A 21,453-nucleotide genomic window follows, 5' to 3' on the forward strand; every position below is an offset into this window, starting at 1 on the left:
GAGGATTTATGTTTGGTAGCAAATAAAAGCCATAGTATTTGGAGACAAGGCCACACTTCAGGGTTTTTGATCACTTTAGACGGCGTGGTTTTTTTTTAATTTTTTTATTTTACACAGCGAAGGCAATCAAGGCCAAACGAATTGCAGACTATCTGTAGGGGGAGGGGGAGAGAACAAAATGGTCTGCCTTAGAGCACAAAAATCTGCTCTTCAAGCAACACATCAAAAAAAAAAAAAAAACATCTTTGTGTCAACCTGATATCACCCCTGAATGAGCTTTAACAAATCCTGGGGCATTCTAGAGAAAATCAATCTGCCCATTGCCTGTTTCTACATTAGTACAATAGAATTATTTAAGACAGGCCAATTTAGAGATCCTCTGTCCTCTGCAGATATGATGTTAAACACAATCAGCACATTCTCTCTCACTGATGGACTTATCACGATTAGAAAAGGAGACGAAATAGATTGCTTTGGAATTGATTTTCTGGTAGTTCTTGCTCTGTAGTCTGGATCTTTTCTTTTCTGCTGTAATGGATGAGAGAAACCTACATTCTTCAGAGATACTGTTCAAATGAGGGTGTAATGATTTCAATTTTAGTTAAAGAGACTGGATCAGGATGCACATATTCATAAGTCATGCTATAAAACCGAGACATCAACATGTGCACAAGTGAGGTTGGTTTTAAAACAGTTGCTTTTCTTATTTCTTATTCTGCATTTATATTTTAATGCTGTCAGAGAGTAAATCATCCCAGAGAGCATCTATCACCAAAAGTCACCACACTGATGAGGGGTTGGACTCATGTTAGAGACAGCCAATGTTTAGCAGAAGGAACTGCTGAATAAAATATGTAAAGTATCTTATAAATGGTATCCATGAAACCATAGCATTGTGACACATAGTTGAAACATTTTGTTTGGTAAGGTTAAGGCATCTGAGATGCACAATCTTTTGAAATTGTTTGAATTTTAAGAAAAAAAGAAAAGAAACAAAACTAAAAGCAACAACAAAAATAGCATTGCCAATTCCCTAAGGCTCGGCACGCCAGTGGAAGATTTAATAGACCAGAAGGGTCATTTTAAAGGGAAACATAGCTCTTTGCCTTATACAGTATAGATTGTAGATTGTTGTATTGCAATTACCATTCAGAGACTCGATGCCGAACCTTTCATAATAGATGAGAAATATTTTAGCTGGTATGAACATTATTTAAACATATATTTATATATATAAAATATTTATACAAAAGAGGGATAGCTGTTTTCTGGAAGATACAGTTTAAAGCAGTGGTTCTTTTAAAGCCAACAACGGCTAGATTAAGATCAACAAGAACTTGCGAGCCACACTACCACAGTATACACAAACATTAAACTAAACTACTTTTAAGCCATTCACAGTTACTATAATATATTTTAACTATAATTACTATATTTTATCAAATTCATTTAGGCTTACCTTTCAATAGGATGGATGTACTTGTTTTTCGGAGCAGTGGTAACTCAAGTGGTTAAGACTCTGGGTCGTTGCCCATTGCCACCATTGGGCCCTTGAGTAAGGCCCCTAGCCCACCCTGCTCCAGGGGCACTGCATTTTGGCTTACCCTGCACTCTGACCCCAACTCCCAAGGATGGGATATGTGAAGAAATAATTTCACTGTGCAGTAATGTATATGTGACAAATAAAGACAACTTAACTTAATTGAATCTTTGGCCATGTCATGTACTTGGCATGTTACTGTGTCATTCAACAACGGGACCGACAAAAGCTCACTTACTATTTTCTCACCATGCATGGCCCAACACATAGCCACACCAGCAGGCTATCGGGGTTTCTCCGATTGTGTGTACTATCAAGTATGCCGCCTCATGAGATGCAGAACTTTCTCAGTGAATTTGTTTGTTGTACAATTATCGGTTTTTGACTCTGTAATTCCTTCTCTTTTCAACAAAAAAGTATATAGGTTTTTCAATGCAAGTGGGATGCTTTGTCTACAGATGTCTGTGCATAAAAGTATCCAGGCTTCATACTTTTATGAGTAAGCGCCTCTGAATAGGTTACACATTAAGGATGATGCACGGCATCGACAATAGAGCAAGTGACTCCATACTTTAAGAATTCTTCTTGATATTTCTGTTGTTTCCTACTTTGATCAGACAGGGCCTTGCTCTTTTGTTGAGTAGAAGTACATGGTTCAGACAACTCAGGCAGACAATCCATAATTTCCTCAGCATTTTTAGATTATGAGATTTACAAATGTATCTGTGCTTACGGGTTCCATATGCTGTAGTGTGTTTTAGTTATTTAGCGAGCCAGTTGCCAGATGTCATATCTCACAAAATATTTAAAATGAAAGAAAAAATGAGAAAACATTTATTTGTACTGTTTATTTGTAATATTAAAAAATATTTAGTGTAATCGGAATATACTGACACTTTTTTTAAAACTCAGTTTGAGTTCTTCTGGTTTAGAGCGCAGCATGATGGCATTGGCTTTTATTTATCAAGCTAGATATTAACAAATATATTTCTAAAATTTTCATAGGGGTGTTTACACAAGAAATGTGGAATTCATTAAACTTCCGAAAAAACGTTCCTGTCCTGCATTTTTATATTGAACTATTTCCTTTTCACATTTTTTAATTAATATCTAATTCACACTTCCTGTAATTTTTCTCCACTGTCTGGAGAAAAGGTGCTTGTTATGCTGCTAAATATTTATTTTATTTTTTATTCAAACTGATAAACTTCTGCCCCTGAGAATCTCCTTTTTTCCTCACCGTTTTGTCTTCGCACTGCACTTTCAGCTCTCTGTGAGCGTTACCTTTTATGGAGTTTTCTGGGCATCAAATCAGCAAATCAGCCGTGATGTGCAGACACTTTGCACTTTATTAATGATTGACATTTATCAGCATATGCACATGAGTACAAATAAAATATGCTGAGATGAACCAGAACGTTTGTAAATCTGGTGAGAGATATGTGCATTAAATACCTGCTTTAATGTTTTTAGATGGCTTTGCTTTTTTTGTAAAAGCTTGTATGTGTATGTGGGTTTTTATAAGTATTTACATTGTATGTATTTTCCAGTAATTTCACAGAACTCTAGCTGAAGCAATTGTTTCAGTATGTGTTTAAAGGTTTCTATGGCATTTCAATCTACAGTATGTGCCTGCTTTGACCTTTAAAATGAATTCAAATGGATGTGGATTGTACATTATACCGGCTGTTTTGAGCAGTAACAAAATATGAAAATTATTATACAGTAAATGCCATATCTCGGATGCTCGGTTGAGTTGACATTCATGGACTGTGCCATTCCATAAGAATATGAAAAGCACATAACTTAATTCATAAGACTTTACTGATAAAGAGTGTAAGTTACTTTAACCCTTATGATATTGTGAAGGGCAAAACCGCTGATATGGTTAGAACTGTCCACATAAATCACACAAGCATGTGTTGTGGTTTTTTCAGCTGGTTCAGATCTCTAATTTAAGGCCGCATTAACAATCTTGACATCAGGTTCAAGCTGAATAAATTCTGTATACAGCTCTCCTGCTCTAGCTTTGCTGAGAGGCTGAAATTAAATCCAAGTGCACTTTGCAGTCTGCATACTCTCTGGAGCTTCAAGAAACCCTGCATTGATTACTGAACCCTGGCACAAGCCCAGCTATAAATATGTACTTTGTTTTTATTTATCTAATTTTTTTGTAATTTATCACTCATATTAAAAAACTTTGTTTTACAAATGCAATACAAGTTTCAACAAAACTTGTGACAAGTATTGTGCAGTTTCATCAATGCAATTTTTTTCTTTGGTTTTGTTATTTTTTCACGACTATTAATATGTTTGCATATATAATAAGACAATGACTAAGAAAATAGTAAAACAAATCAAATAAATTTTATATTTTAAATTAAAAGCATTTGTAATACAAAACTTTGAGCACTGGACACTCAAGTCTTCTCAACAAGCTTGCAGCTTCACTCAGGAGGATTTTCCTCACTGCTTCTCCTAAATGCAGGGATAATGTGGGTGCACTATCATGCCTGTAGCATCCATCTAAGTATGGATTAACCGTAGCAATAAATAAATAAACTTGGCCAGTCATGATGATGAGGTGTGCTGTGCCATCCAGGCATGCAGCACAGAGTATCAGGGGCTTTAATCTTTTCAAGGAACCCATTTTTCAAGTTAACACACTGCCACCACCAGCCTATAAAGTTCATATCAAATTGCATGGCTCCATGTTGCTTGTGCCAAATTCTGATCCTTGCAGAATGATGCAAAAGGAAACCAGATTTCGTCTACCCAAACAACTTTTTCCCCCACACTTTCCAGTCCAGTTTGATGCTTCTGTGCTCACTGGAGACACGTTACTTCTTTTTGGTCAGTTGACAACTTGCTGTGATGTGAGGTGTGCTACGATAGACCATTTGAGACCATTTCTTTAATCATCATATTCACTTGCCACTTGTTATATTCACTTGTGTTTTTTTTTTGGAATAAATACTTTAGAGAACATTTCATGAAAATCTTAAAATACATCCTTTTGGGAGATGCTACAACCAGCATAACTAACAGCAAACGATTATGCCACAGATAAAGTCAGTCATTTTATTGATTACAACACTCATTTATACCACACACTGCAAGCATGTCACGCGAAATCTGCGTACAGGTGGTGATGTTGGTAGTGCAATGTGCAATCTGGAATTTTTCTTTGTATATAGAGTCTGTATAAAACAGTAGAGTTGGTGTGATGTGAGGGATCAGTGTTTTAACACTAATGATTTATCAGTGTAGTGGTTCAACTCATTCGGGAAGCCACAGCGATGGCAGGATGAATTCGAGCTGTCATACAGAAGGGAGCCATGACCTTCTCTATCGACCGGTCCATCTCTCTCACACACACTCTTTCACAGCTTTATTCTTTCTGTCATGTTTTTCTGATCTTTATACTTTGTCTCTCTCCGTTTCTCTTTAAGCTTAACTGCAGCAGTCTTTCCACTAGAGATTAAAATGCTCTTTTTTTTCCTCCCGTCTCTTCTTCTGCATCTTCACTTTTTACTATTCAGTGTTTCCTTGCTCTTACACAGATAGTACCACATTCCCTGAACATTGCCTGAAACCAACTCAATAAAAATGGTAGTTAAGGGAAAATAACCCGACTTCACGTTGCTCCGATTTGTACCATTGATTTGATCCCCCACACCTCTTCCACAGCTTGTGTTCCAGTGAAATCCTCTGCTGTTACTATTGTGTTTATCATTATCATAGGAGCAAGGAATTTGTGCTTTTGAGTCATTAACCTTAAATACAATCTGTGTTTATGGTGTGGAAGTGATGCATGGTAGAGAGCTTTTGATAGTATGATAATCCCATTCACTTTTCATCTAAACATGTCCAAAGGGAATCGTTTTGGCTTCTTTAAAATGCATAAATGAAGAGAATGAAATGAATATAAATGAAGAGCAGATAAGAGATGGGAAGATGAGGTTGAACAAAATTACACGATGACAAATAAGAGCATTTTGGTGCATTCTTCCTGGGCACTATGTCTTTATTGATCTTTATTGACGTGGTCAATTTTAAACCAATTTCAACCCTGTTTCCTGTAATAAAACCTTATTTGCAGTTATGGTCAGTGTGTGTGGGTGTGCATAAGAGACAGAAAGAAAGAGTGTGTGGTTATTTCACTGTCTATTGGTCCAAATCCAAAACAAATTTATGCAAATTATTCAGGATTAGCTGTCTGTAGCATATAAGCTGATTTTTTCCCCCAGACCTAATTTAATATTTATCTATTACAGAATTCCTGAGCATGCTGCAGAACTGTCAGAGTCACACAAGAAATATCCAGAGCATGTTTCAGTTGCAGAGAGCTTCTTTGGAAGGAGCCTACATAAATAGGTGATAGATTTTGGAGAGTATTTGTGGGAATTTCAGTGACAGTTCACTTACACACTATATATGAGGTGTGTCTCTGAAACTCTGAGCCACAATCAGCATTCCAGTTCTTCCCAGATGTGTTCCTTTGGGTTGTGGTCAGGGACAAACCATGTCTTTATGTGCTTTAATTTGTGCATAGGGGCACATGCTGGAACAGTAAATTTCCTTCCCCAAACTGGTGGCATAAATTTGTAAGCATGAAATTCTAAAACAAAAGTCTAAAATATCTTAGAGGGGGCAAAAAATGCCCCAGACCATTAACCCTCTTCCACCAAACTTTACTGTTGGCAGTATGTATTCTGGTAGGTTACATTCTCCTGGCATCTGCCAATCCCACATGCACTTCAGCACTCAGTTGTCCCACTCTGTGCTACTTCTAGCAACACAATAAAGAAAACACCGTAACTCAATCATTGAGAAGGGAGTGCATTCTTTTGGCCATGGACTGTATAAATATACAGTTGCACTTATGACTAAATAAGTCATAACCTGACATATTATAACCAACAAATAAACGAAAAGGCTGTTTGTTGTGCATGGTAGTATGTGAAAGATCCCTAATAGTCAAATTACAGTGTTTAGTGAAGTCTTGTACATCTGATGTTTTGTTGGCACATTAGCCTAAATAATTAGGCTAGAAAGTGGCAGCTAATGTCATCTGAAGTATAATGAACAAATGAAAATCCTGACATTTTGAGTACTCACTAATTGTCATTAGTCTCTCTGCCTAAACACTCTGTATTCTACTCTCCTGTGTTTGAGCATAGTGCTCTTCCAACTTCATTCAAATGGAAAGTCCTTGGTGTCATCTTATCATGTTAAAGATATGTAAGCATTTATTTTTGATCAACAAACATTTAGGAGAGTTTATCCTAGTTTAGCTAATCTACGTTGGCTGTAATGCATTCTTCACAGATCTGTGCATTCTGTAAAGGTTACTATGACTACAGCATGTTACATGTTACATAAGCAGGGACTTTTTTTGGTGGAACATGCTGGAATTACAGCCTAGCGAACCTACTCATCACCCATGAAATGGGGATAAGTAACCCGAGAGCTCAGACATGAAATCAGCTTGTCTCCAGTGCCTGAGCAGCCAATTCATTCACCGCTGTTGTTCTAATTAGTAATGCATTTATCCAATTTTTCACTATCAAAGCTCTGGGTATTTGTTGATAGTGATCTGATACTGACATCTCAGTCACCGAGCTGGCTTTCCGCAAAAACCTTTGTTTTTGACTTAAATGAAATGTCACATGCATGATGGTGGGGCAGGCATTGAAGACCATTTCTTACAGGTTAGGCTACATCTGCATCTGAATCAAATTTATACCATTGGTTCATTTACTATTTGGTTTAATTTGTTTTGTCACAGTCTATAAGAAAATACTAAAAGAGAACACCTGCTACAGGTCATGTGGGCAATATATATTTAACTGTTCATAAATGGTGAAAGAGAAACTATAAGCAAATCTTGAAATTCTGAAAGCCACATGAGCATGGAAAACATAGAACCTTGGTGCAACATAGGTAATAACATAGCAATAACATAGCTGTATAATTTATTAGTAATCCATTAATCTGTTGATTAATTGATTAATTGCTTGATTGTTCTTGTAGCACTCCAACTTGAGTCTTTTTGGCTTAGTTATAGTTTAGCAGCTTGCATCTCAATTGGCCATGTTACACAACACGTATGACTCACTTTCTAAAGCTGAGTTGAATCATTTTTTTGCACTGCAACTGAATCAAATTGCAAGGGTTCTTTTGGAAATGCCTCAGACCATCTTTGTTAGTCAGTCTCAGACTGGTGTTTTTGGTCTGCACCCAAAAGTAATTGCTGTAATTCATGCTTGCTCAAGCAGACCTCACCAAATGGGAATGGGAAATGGGCACCAGGGGTTGATTCAAACAGATGAAATGGTGCGTTTGTGATAGTACTCTGCTCACATCCTGATCAAACTGTCCTGTCAGTCAACATCACACATGTTCTTAGGGCTTTATGCTTTAAGTGTAATCAGATCATTGCGTAGATCTTTGTAGCAGTATTGATTAACAATCACATTGTCTTGTAGCCTAACTAGGATATTTTGTGGAAGTGGGTAAATTTAGACTAGTGCATGTGACTCAGATATCTGGCATAGATACTGATATAACAGTGCTGTTACACTGACATTGATCCTGTTAAATGGTTGGCGTGCACTGTTGAAAGATGAACTCCTACACTTTTGTTCTTTAAAACCAGTTTTAGGTAATACTTTCACTCAGTGTTTATTTTCAGCTCCAGACTCATCCACATTCACAGAGCTTCTTTTGTTAGCAGTGCTTTTCTCTTCATTGAAGAAAGAAGGCTACAGGCCAAATGTTCTAATTTTGTGTCTCTTGAAGTATGATGAAGATTTAAATGTGACTGTTACATAAATCAGACGAGAGTGTTTATTCTTGACTTGACTCTCTCTCTCCCTTTCTCTCTCTCTCTCTCTCTCTCTCTCTCTCTATCTCTCTCCCTCTCTATCTGTCTCTCTGTCTCTCTGTCTCTCTCTCTCTCTCTCTGTCTCTCTCTCTCTCTCCCCCTCTGTGTGTGTGTGTGTGTATGCCAATATGCCAAGGTGAACTTCAGGGGCAGAACACATAAACATAGACCACACAGACTTGTACACTTGCCTGAAGGGTCATGATTCATGTTTGTGAAAGACTTTGCCCTTTTCTCTTCAATCTTTATCACTCAATCAACTACTGCATGTAATGGTCTTTATCTCTACATCAGAGATTAAGCTTTGAATTTTGCAAGATCAAAAACCAAGATCAAGATTAGCTTAGTACATACATCAGGGGTGGACAAAGGGTTCATTAGCTAGATCACTGGGCAAATAAAAGCTCTAGTGTGTTACCCACTTTCATGTTTTTGTTGCCTGGAAACTGAATTGCTGATACGTGGTAGCTAACAGAATGTAATAATGTGTCTTGTGCTAGTAAACTAGTTAAGTGCATTAAAACAGATGGAGCACATCGTGTTTGTCAAGTCATTGGTGAATATTTCAGCTGTGAGATTTGTTGTTCTTTCTTTGCATTGCATGTAAAAGACATAATTTGATCATTGAATCTGCCCTAGTATTCATTTTCTTTTAATATGTCTGACTGAGATGACTTAACAATTTCAACAATTACAGCAAAAATGTTATTAGAAGTTATAAGACGCATGTACATAGTTTAGCTATATGAAGGTTGTTACTGTAAACTGTTATAACAAATTTGTTATTTAATAATTTAATGCAAAATCTACCATTAAATCATTTCTCCATATAATAATAATGTCCAGTAAAGCCAGTGCTGCCACAGTAGCCTCTCATTCATACACGTGCAAATGCCACACGTCTAGTACAGAGGGGATGGATGAATGAGCAGCCTAAGGATCCTGCGTACAATAAAGCACAATGCTCCACACCTACAGCTCATTTATGCATCCATACCATTCCTGCATACTATACACTTTACTTACAGACTGTATGTATGGCCTACTACATATATGAAAATATTGCATTAAATGCAAACATGTGAACCTGACTAAACTGGTGAACCTGACTAAACTGGTGAACACAACCATTTGTGAGAATTTTTTTAACCTTCAATGGAAAAGCTCAGAAATATTAATTAATCACATACTTTCAAGTTGCCACACAATACTTTGAATTATTCATTTGTATGGGCTGTTCTGTTTAATATTGTATAATTAGTCTGGCTCTGTATTAACATCCTCCCAATGATTTATGAGTCGCTTTAAATTTTGTGAAAGATGTTTTTGGAATATCCATATGATTATCATTATTAGAACATATTTCATATACACTACCAGTCAAGAGTGAAAACAGACTCTGTTAAATATATGCATTTTCCTGTTACTAAGAGAGATTTATCGGTCATGTGTACATTTATTTCTGAATTAATATCATCTTAACAAGTGGCTATTATTCTATACAAGTAGTTTTACTTAAATATAAATGGTTTCTGTACGTTTTTTTTCCTGGATAAGAAAATGCGAAGCACCATTAAGAATATAAAACACTTTCAATCAAACAGTAAATCATTGCGTTATGTCATATGTAGTATTTCATATTTTTATAAAATAGTAAAGAACAGTAAAAAAAAATACTTTTAACTGGTATTTTACATTTCAATCCCATGTACATACAGAAGAGTCTTTGATATGTATATCTGATGTACTGTATATAACTCTTATAAGCATAATTATTTTTAGTATGGTTTTAATTTTTTCCATTTCAGCCTAATGCATAATTGACATTCATGGGCCTGTTTGTACAGCATACGACTACATTACCAGGAGGTATTATTCCCTCCTTCCCAAACTAGAGAGCTTCTTGGTGCCTCACTCAAGCCCTGGCATGATTTTAATTAATCCCATTGGGTCAGACAAAGACAAGCCTTTAACACTTTGTGTGTGTGTGTGTGTGCGCATGTGTATGGTTTTTTTTTACCTTGTGGGGACATGGTTGGCAAGTTATAGGAAAAAAACACAAAAAAAGTAACAAGAAAAAAAAATCATGAAAATATTAGTTGACCGACCCCATAGCTTAATTTATTTATCTGTTTTCTAGATTAAAAAGGTGCTAAACTCTAGACCTGCCAATTGTGGTTTTTGTAGGAGCTCCCGTTTTAACATGAGATCTCAGTCAAAAATACATGCTAAAAATACGCAGCAGTCTGTTTTCACCAATAAAATGGAAGATAACATGAATGTGGAAGGATTGACAATTTGTGCAGGTGTTCTGAAGCCCTGCCCCTTCCGCTTAGTGTTATATTGGGAACACTTTACTAATACTGAGCAGGGCCTCTCTTTGCACTCGAAACAGCCTCAGTGTGGCATGGATTATGGTCCATGTTGACATGATTGCGTCACACAGTTCCTGCAGATGTTTAAGGTGCTCAAAAAGGTGCTCTATTGAATTCAGATCCCTTGACTGAGAAGACAGTGAAGTGCTCATTGTCATGTTCATGAAAGAGATGATTTTGCTTTCTGACATGATGTATTATCATGCTGAAAGTAGTGATTAAATGTTTAGTGTATGTGGTCAACAACACTCAAATAGGCTGAGGCATTCAAATGATGATTGATTGGTATTAACAGGTCCAAAGTGTGCCAGGAAAACAATCCCCACACCATTACACCACCCCAACTGGACTGTTGACACAAGGCATTTGGGTCCATGGCTTAAGCAGATTGCACCAAATTCTGACCCTACCATCTGTGAGCCTCAGCAGAAATTGGGTATGGGCTATGTTTTTCCAGTCTTCAACTGTCCAGATTTGGTGAGTCTCCACTGCAGCCTCAGCTTCATGTTCTTGGTTGATTGAAGTGAAACCTGATGTGGTCTTCTCCTCAAGTTTCGAGGTGTTGAGCATTCTGAGATGCTTTTATGCACATAACAATTGTACAGAGTGGTTATCTGAGCCTTTCACTTAGCTTTAACCAGTCTGACCATTCTCAATTAACCTCTCTAAGCACTTTTCTGTCTGCAGAACTGCTGCTTAATGGATGTTTTTTTTTATTGCACCATTCTGATTCAATGCTAGAGACTGTTGTGTGTGTAAAATCCCAGGAGACCAGTATGTATAGAAATACCCATCCAGCCTGTCTGACACCAACAATCATGCCAAGAACAAAATCATTGAGATCACATTCTGATGGTTGATGTGAAAATTACCTAAAGTTGCTGCCCTATATCTATATGATTTTAAACATTGTACTACTACAACATGATTGGCTGATTAGATAATGCATCAATGAGTAGGTGTACTGGTGTTCCTAATAAAGTGCTCAGGGTACAAGCAAACCCATTTTATTCTCAGGCTTTTGAGGAAATAACAGACAATTGCATCATAATTGTAGCAGAAATATTTAGACACTATGGTTATATTTCCTCATTTCCTAAAGCTGGTGTTTTTCTCACATGAGATGTCAGTGTAGGCGTTTTTAGTGGGAGACCTTTAAACACACTTGAATGTGTTTAAAAATGGGTAATATCTGGGTTCTTGGTTCTAGGTATCTACTTGGAACCCGTTCTGGAAGTGAGGCACACTGCCGTAGTGTTCTCCCCTTCAATGTTCAAGTTTGAGTGCAGGGATATGTCTTCTGTATAATTTTTATATTAAGTAAGATTTAATGAATACATATTTGTTTGGCCACTAATGGAGGGAAAGGGGAGGCAGTGAGGAGAATCATTTTCTACTGGAGTTAACCTTTCCTCCTGACAGCCACAGCATACATGCTTATGTGTCTGACAGAAACAATATAGGGAAATAATGAAGAGCAAAAGCATCACTGAATGTCAGCTCAATATTTTAGCCTGTAGACGTGCTGTACATGCTTCTTCATCAATTACAATACAAACTTGGTATAAAAAATTCTGATAACATAAAAAAGTCTGGAAACGGAAATTACAAGTGGAAGCCTGATTAGGTTAATGAAGTTTATGAGCTCACAGTGGCAATATACATTCATTTTTTAATTTATTATGAATCATGATTATAATAGTTTGTAATAGTTTTATAGTTCAGATTATGTATTGAATATTTTAAATTTGCTTGATTTGTTAATTATGTGTTGTGCTGTCGTATAAAATAATGCAAACACTGGCAACATTTATCGAAAGCATAATAAACTTCAGCTTGTCGCTTTTTTTTTCTTTGCTGCCTTATGGTGATCTGTTATTATCCTCTTGCGACATGAGTCTAAGTTGTCTTTGCCAATTCAAGAGATGTCAGTTTTGGCCCATTAGTATTCTCTATGTGTACACAGAGCTTTCGACCGTAGCAGTGACAGTATTGCATTCAGTTTTACAGTTTTCATTTGCATCCATTTGAATTTGATCGTTCTCAGATGAAAGATTTCAGTTAATCAAACAGGTTTCTTACTATTCAGGGACAGAGAGCAGTTATTCTATTAGGTTGTTTTTATAACTTCAGTAATAATGAGAATGGCGAAAACATTCAGTACTGGCATTCAGTACTGCTGCATGTGGTCCAGCTTTGTTAACCTGAGGCATTATTCATCCATCCTTGACATCCCAGCTCCAGTCTAGGAGAGAAATGGCTATCCTAGATGTCAATAGAGACAGGAAATTGGAACCTTAACCTCAGTAACTGGAAGAAAATATTTAGTCTCTTCAGGCTTTTCAAATAAAACACCATTTTTGTAAGACTCAGGTGATTGTGTGGACATTAACACTATTCTACTAATAGGTTCCATCCACTTTCTGAGCATATTGCAAAGGAAAGTGCTATTTTACCCGCTCTACATGCAGCATGCAAGCTTACAGTTGCCCATGATTGGTGTATGTGTGATTGATAAAGGAGAGAGAGTATACCACATCTCTCTCACTGGAAATACTGGTCACAAATAGCTGTGGCATCACTGAGAACTCTAGATGATAAAGCGAGTGCTTTTCTGTGTCTGATTTGTGTTAAAAATGCTTTACATAATGTTGTCACTTCCTGCTGCAAGTAGTGACATGCTTTGCTTTGTCAGTTAAGATGTTGATTACGTAGTTTCCTTCAAAACTGTCATCTATATCACAAACATTCCTGCCCTTTCCCCCCCTTTCCCAACAGACAGTCAATGAAGCAGAAGGAACACAATATGCAGATCACTTACATTAGGCAAAAATGTTCAGATTACATAATTATTTATACGTATACGGTAGACATTGAATATTATGTTAATGCATTATCCAATTATTGTTAAAACATTAATTAATGTTAATATAATATTGTGAGGTCTTATTATATAAATTATATTCAAGGCAGTCGTAGCAGCGGTGCTGAGGGTGCTGCAGGATTTCCTACTTTCATTTTGTTTGCATTCCATTGCATTTCATTGTAAAAATATTTTTTTAAATATTAGTGTTATAAACTAGAAAATAAAGAAATAAACAAAATAAATAAGGACTCTGAAGTTCTCATAAAGACTTCAATAGAGACAAAAAGAGGCAAGAAGAACTGCTTATAAATGCTCAGCGTAATAAATGGCTTGAATCAATTCATGTGCTCAAAACGAACTGATGTTTAGTAAGCACCTACACTTGAGACATGTTCATATTAGAGTGAGTGCATACTTAGAAAACTAATAAATTAAGCTATAAATTAATCCACACCTTTTGATTCAATAATTGAACTGTGGTGTGGTATAATTATTTATAAAAAACAAGTGAACACAAGTTGTTGCTCATGGAACAGGCTGCTTACTATTCCAGAAACCTGCAATGTAAAATGCCTTCCTGCCTCCTTTGTTTAATATTTAAAGAGTACATTTTATTAGACAAAAGAGCTGTCAGTGGAATGGAGGTGGCACATGTTCACATGAAGGAGGCACCATCACCTTGCTTTTCTGTCATTGTTTTATTTAGTTGTTGTATTAAAAGAGGGTGATACAGGGCATGATGCCATACAACACCACCAGTTTTTCTGGAAGGGACAATGTCAAAAAGCTTGCCGGTTGGTGTGGGGGCATTTAGAAATATACACCGATCAGGCATAACATTATGAGCAGTGACAGGTGAAGTGATTAACACTGTTAGTGGGTGGGATACATTAGGTAGCAAGTGAACATTTTGTCCTCAGAGTTGATGTGTTAGAAGCAGGAAAAATGGGCAAGTGTAAGGATTTGAGTGAGTTTGACAAAGGGCCAAATTGTGATGGCTAGATGACTGGATCAGAGCATCTCCAAAACTGTAGCTCTTGTGGGGTGTTCCTGGTCTGCAGTGGTCAGTATCTATCAAAAGTATTCTTAAAGTCCTTTTAAGTCCTGTAAATATCCTTTAAGTCCTGTAAGTTGAGGACTGCTGCTAACATCTTGGTGCCAGATACCACAGCACACCTTCAGGGATCTAGTGGAGTCCATGCCTCGACAGGTCAGGGCTGTTTTGGCAGCAAAAGGGGAACCAACACAATATTAGGCACACCAAACAGAGACACACTTAATGACACTGCCCTCTATATTGATTTCTGTCTGTTACACACAGACAAACATATACACGCACATATGCACAAAGCCTGCCAGAGTAGCAGATGTCTTGTTAAGCCTCACTGTACTCTCAGCCATCATTATTTCAAATGCTTCGTTTTATGCTCCATGTGTTTGTCAATTTAGACGTCACTCACTTTCTCTGCTATCTATTATTTCTATCTTTTTTAACTTTTAAATTGCTTTGTTCCTATGACAACCAGTCATTTTTGTGATGCTCTTGATCGTCTTTTAACATGAGTGACGCAACAAGCGTTCAGCAGTGAAACAAAGTGGAACACAAAGGCTTTTTGCATTCATATAGTAAATACTAAAGCAGCACTCCACACTGAGAACTGACACAGAGGTGATGGTACAGCTGCTGTGTTTTATATAAAACTACGGCTGTGTTTAACACCATTTTTTCTAATTGAATTCCACTTGTGGTTTAGCTTTTCTGTGGCTCTAATGGCTCTCCAAAACCTGAAGCACCACTGGCATCATCTACACGAACCTCTGTTTTACAGATTCCACAGATCTGTTCTGCCAAGACTTTAAGGGTGTAACATATCCATTGCAACTAATAAAGATGTTTTCAGCTTGTGTGTTAAAAAAATAATATTTTTGGTTCTTTTGCTGCTTGAATGCAAGAATGCTGCCCAGCTAAACAGAGACAGATGTCCAGCCATCTGTATCATATTTCTATATACAAAGCCCCTCAAAACAGTGTTATTGTAGATAAGTGTGTATCACGTTTAGCTGAGGATGAACATTATATTTATCTATTTAATGTGAGATCACTGCATGACAATATAGTATCTATAGTATTAATGACTGAATTGTGTTGTTACTGACTGGTATCAATATATCTTCAAGGTGCTGTTTGTGTAAAAAGAAAAAAAACCCACAACACTTTATATCATTCAAGTTTCCTGGCTAGGAAGATTTTTGGTTATATATCCTCTCAGTGAGCATTTTAATAGCAACACTATATTAATACTGCATACTACTTCAACAGTCTAGTTTTTGTTTGCCTGTGTGCACTGCATCCTATTTTCTGTTTTGTTTATGTGTTGCTCTGCTGCCACACAATTGGTTGATTAGATCATTGCATGAATGCATAGGTATACAGGCGTTCCTAATAGTGCTCAGTGAGTGTGTAGTTTGTTTTATATTTGTAGGATGAAGAAAATTAAAAGAAATTAAACACACACACACACACACTTCTCTGATGTCTAGTAGCTGTGGACTACCAGCTGAGTTCTCTCAGATTTTGAGGTCAAACACAGTAGGAGTAGAGATTGGTCAGGCTGTGCAACACACACATATGCGTGGGCCCACACTCACACACAGAGTGAGAAGAAATTGGTCAGCTTCAACAGTCCAGCATGAAACAGTGCAACAGGCTTTGAACAGCCACTATAAAGGAGTAATAGAGCTGAGTTTGTGGACAGCAGAGATAACACAGAGGCCATAGACAAATAACACAAACCTCAGCACCGCTTCAAGGTACTTAAACCACATTTACATTTAAAAGTATTCAGTGATAACATCATTAATATTGAAAGAGTGCTTTTTTCTTGCCAGGTTTGTGCAGGTCAATTGAAATGAAACTGTTGGCTGGATTTGGCCACATTTGGATTTGGTTTGATCTTGTCTTCTCTTCTTTCACTGTCCAGGGTGCTGAAGGTCACTGACACGTCAGTCACACATTGTATTGTGTGTGTCTCCAGTAGAGGGCAGTGTGCAGTGTCTGAGTACACAGTGCTGGGTAATATTGCAGAATGTTTCGCTGCTCAGTTTAAATGCCTGTGGTCTTATGGTCTTTCTCTCTATGTTTCATATTTTACTTATTTTCCAGTCTGATGTCTGAAAAGCACATTTCTCACCTGATTCCATCTGGTGTGGATGAATTGTTTGAAAATCAACTTAGATTTATTTTTGTATACCTGCTACTAGTGAACATTGTTATACTGTAGTCTGTATGCGTTTGTACGACGCCACATTTGGATTTGAAATAAAACAGTGTGTATGAGGCTAAAGTGACAAAATGTTAATGATAATTAGAACATAATTATTTTCAAGCGGTAATTGTGCAGTTTATATTGGGTAAAATTAACAGAGAGTGTAGCCATAAAGCAATTACTGCATAATTAGCAGTGTGGTTATATTTTGACAGCTCTGTGTTATTGTATCATAAGTCACTGAGGACAATTCCACCACAGTTTGCCACTTGCTTACAGCAGCAAAATACCAAATTAGATGATGTATTTTAGTATGTGTAAGAAATAAAAGATGTAAAGTAAAGTGGAGTCCCCCAGGTGTGGGAGGTTTTTACTGTAGTGTGGGCAGGAGCTGGTAGTCAGAGAAGGGAACACAGACTACACACTTCCAGTAATGTTTAGTAAACTTCCACAAATGGGTTTAGTTTGCAAAGTACATGAACAAAGGAATGGATGCACAAAACAGTTTATTGTGTACAGGGTTATTTTTTCCCTTTGATGTAAACTTGGAGCATGGATCTTGTTGAGTTGTGCAGCTAACAGCACTATAAACAACTAATTGTTATCTACAGTCATCAACATATACTGTATAAGATAGTAACCACTTTTGCCAAACCACTTTTGCTAATGAAGGGGTTTGCGGGGGTTGGGAGATGATTGGGAATAGGGTCCAGATTCATCTGAGGAAACAGTCAGATAAAAAGTATGCTAGTATGAATTATTATTACTATCACTCAAAAATTCCCCAAAGAGCAGTTTTGATATTGAATGTTTATTCCATTAATGTACAATGCGTTGTATGTTTGTCTAACATTAGCTTCATGTCGATTTGAAAGCAATTATAGTCTCTTGCTTCTCTTACTGAAAATAAAAAAAAAAAACTGCTCCTGCAATTTATTTGGTCCCATGGGATCCCAGTCCTGATATACACCTCTAACAGGGAGCTTGTGGTCAGTAGTGAATTGCCTTTGGTACCTGTGAAAAAAAGACATTTGCTTGTTTGCATGCATGATCATTTGAATGAGACTAACAGAAATAAACTACTTATCTCCTATGTGCTTCTCATCTCCTGAAGGGTATATACTATATATAATTTACTTAGACAGAGAAAGAAAGAGATAGGGAGGCAGGATGGCGAGAGGACAAGAGACGTCTCCTAAAACACTGTTTAGAGCATGATGGAATTCACTTAATACAAAACATTAAGTGCATTCCACTATCAATAAAATCAGTTAAAAGATAATAACATACGCTGTCCCATTTTGAATGAAATAAATTAATAAATATATTAGTTGCAAAATACTAATTAAAAAGGGAAAAAAACATATTTCCTGTAATATAATGTGAAGCAAGATATTTTGTTTGAATGGTTTATAATGGACAGTGGGCCAAAGATAAATTGCGATCATCATTATGGAGGCAGTGTAGCTCTGAAGCAGTATGATGAAATGCACCCACTGATGTTCTGGCATTTAAATGAGATTATAGAACTTCACAGTCTAGACAGTGTCTGTCCCAGAGAATGAAAGGTCGAATAACCTGCACTTTGTTAATTTATGTGTTATGAAACTGACTTTGTGTGTCCTAGAGAGTCGTACCCCAGTACTGTGGTTATAATTTAACTCTGACCATTTGGCTGAATGGTAAGTGAGTGGGTTTAGGAATGCCTTAATGTCTCAGTGGTTTACTTCAAAATAAAATGTTAGAGTGCACGTATGTGCATGCTTCTGATGCACATGCATGTTTTAGTGTTTTGAATGAGAATTTCTATGAGTAAAAAGGTTTTAGTTTTGACTAATTATTTAGTTTTTATATATAAGCATGTAACTTACATAATTTAGAATAGCATTTAAGTGTATCTTTATGTCTGCTCAGTATTATCCAGTACCAATGCATGTTTGCATATCAATAATCACTGTTCATGCAGTAATAAATAACATAACATTGGTCTGACCCGGTGAGTGGGTGAGAACAACAAATTCTGTTTTGAATTTCGTAGCCAATGCAATGCCTTATAAAAGCAAAGTTCAAATTAGCAGTGGCAAGTGGCAACCAGCATACACTATAGTTTATTCAGGTGGAAAAAAAAGGTGTCAAATAGGGCACCATTTAAGCATGTATATGTGTACAGCATATCTGGATAACAGTCTAATTAAATGCAGGCTAGAGAATCCAGTTCGCCTCACGTCCTCCTTTTAAGGTGTGCTGCCCACTGTTGTTGGCACAGACCAAACTTCCTTCCTACAGGAGGTACTTCTTGATTCCCAAGAAGGATGAGGGCTACGCCAATTTTGGACCTGCGTGCTTCAAATTGTATGCCAGTTTGCTTTCGTGGATGAAGCATACCGGTGCCCAAAACTCAGGGGCTACCTTTGGTGGTCCCCTTCATCAGTCATTAGGGCAGTCTGTGTTTAGGTAGAGACCAGATTTCTCTCTCTCAGACCAATATACACTCCTGTAGACGGTGGAATACATATGGCAGTTTTGGCTGGGCGGAAGTGGCTTTGTTCGCCTTTGAGTAGTTGACCCACTGTCCCCTGTGGCCATACCATTTCACCAGCCCCTTTGGATGCCATGGAGCAAATGTAGCCAAAATGTATGCTTTCCCTGTTAGCTCCACTCATGGGGGTTCTAGTCAGGGTACACCATGACCGAGTCCACTAATGGTTCCTAATTGGTCCACTTGAGTCTGGCTTGTGGACCTAATTTCCAGGGGTGATTCACCACCCCACCCCAAGATTTGGAACCTCTTGGTCTGGCCCCTGAAGGGGACCAGCTCCTAGACTCTGGTTTCCCAACGGATGTTGTGGAGACTATGTTAAAGTTTCATCTCTGGTGTAATTTCTGTCATCAGGATCTAGTTCACTGCCCTGTTAGTACAGTGCTAGACTTCTTGCAGACACACCTCTTTGATGGCATATTACCCTCTACATTGAAGTACATGTGGCAGCCATTGCTATGAGTCATGTGCATGTTCTTTGGTCTCTTCCTTTTTGACTGCTTTGGTGGCCGCAACAAAAGTAATCTGGTCTCCAAGCAGCACTGGATAGTGGTAGCTACCTCCTAGGCCTATGAGGCATGCTGTGTGGCTTCAGCTCTTGGGATTACAGCTCACTCCACTCCATCGCCTTGTCCAACATTCTGCCTAGGGATGTTCCCCTTCAGGATATTTGTGCTGTGGGTTGGTCCTCTATGCACCTATCTCTCCTTATCAGGTTCTATAACCTGGACCTGGCTTGTTTGTGCCCTTTCACGTCCTCCAACCTCTGATGATGCAGCTAACTTGTATTGGTCTCCGTTAACTGTTGCCAGAAGTGGAATTTTACATGGCAAACACAGGCAAGCGGCGTGATACACACAGTGAAACCCAGTGTTTATAATAAACATAAACATATTGTCTTGGAACACCACTTATCCAATCAGATTAGTTAACCAGAACTAATCCACTTTTATGCACTAGTCCAGCAGAGTTGCTTTGTTTATGGGGATATGTTGCTATGTATATTGTGAGCTATCAGACTGGTACATGAGGGATGCAGGTGCTGAGGGTGTTTTTTAGACTTAGAATAAGAAAAGAACAGGTCAAGCATGCAATCACCTTCACTGTGGAGAGGTCACAGTGATCTGATTTATGATGACCCAAGTGAGCAAGATTCACCTCTGATAGAATCAACATCTATGTCAATAGAGAACGAGGACATGTTATTGTTATCAGGGCAACACTGACTAGACAGCAGACATTGATAGACTTTCTGCTGAATTGTTGTTCATGTAAATACTCATTTGCAGTCTGTTAAAGCTCTTGTGCCATTATGGTGATCCATCATTGGTGATATGTTCTTAAGCTGTAAGTGCCCAGTATTGCAAAGTCGAGGCTGACTGATCTTTACACCGATCAGCCATAACATTAAATCAATGACAGGTAAAGTGCATAACATTGATTGTCTCATTACAGTGGCACCTGGAAATGATCCGGGCAATGTTGGGAAACTGCTGTAAAACCCTGGGTCCTGGCTTTCATGGGATGTTTCATACTGTACATCCACACGACACATACCACCTACCTAAATATTGCTGCAGACCAAGTAGACCCCTTCATAGCAACAGTATTCCCTAATAACAGTGGCCTCTTTCAGCAGGAAAATGTGCCCTGCCATAGTGCAAAAAAATGTTTAGGAATGGTTTGATAAAGAGTTTTCCAGATCTCACTGTAATCACATCTGTGGAATGTGCTGCACGAAGAAGTGATGCATGGAAGTCACCTCACAATTTACAGGGCTTAAAGGATCTGCTGTATTGGTGTCAGATACCACAGCACACCTTGTGGAGTCCATATCTTGATGGGATAATGTGAAAACAATGGGCTTATTCACACACTTACTGAAATTAGGGTTTGGCAGTAAACTGATATTTGTGCTCCACCAGTTAAAAACATAATGGCAGTTCTACAAGGATGATACCTTTTTCACTTCTCCACT

General features: G+C 37.6%; 1 protein-coding gene across 4 annotated transcripts in view; it reads left to right on the top strand.

The window, feature by feature from the left end:
- Positions 1 to 21,453, top strand: part of rap1gapb (RAP1 GTPase activating protein b) — a 58,988-nt gene that overhangs the window by 5,519 nt on the left and 32,016 nt on the right. The window lies entirely within an intron of this gene.

The sequence above is a fragment of the Hemibagrus wyckioides genome, linkage group LG11 (genome assembly GCF_019097595.1).
Source record: "Hemibagrus wyckioides isolate EC202008001 linkage group LG11, SWU_Hwy_1.0, whole genome shotgun sequence".
NCBI lineage: Eukaryota > Metazoa > Chordata > Actinopteri > Siluriformes > Bagridae > Hemibagrus > Hemibagrus wyckioides.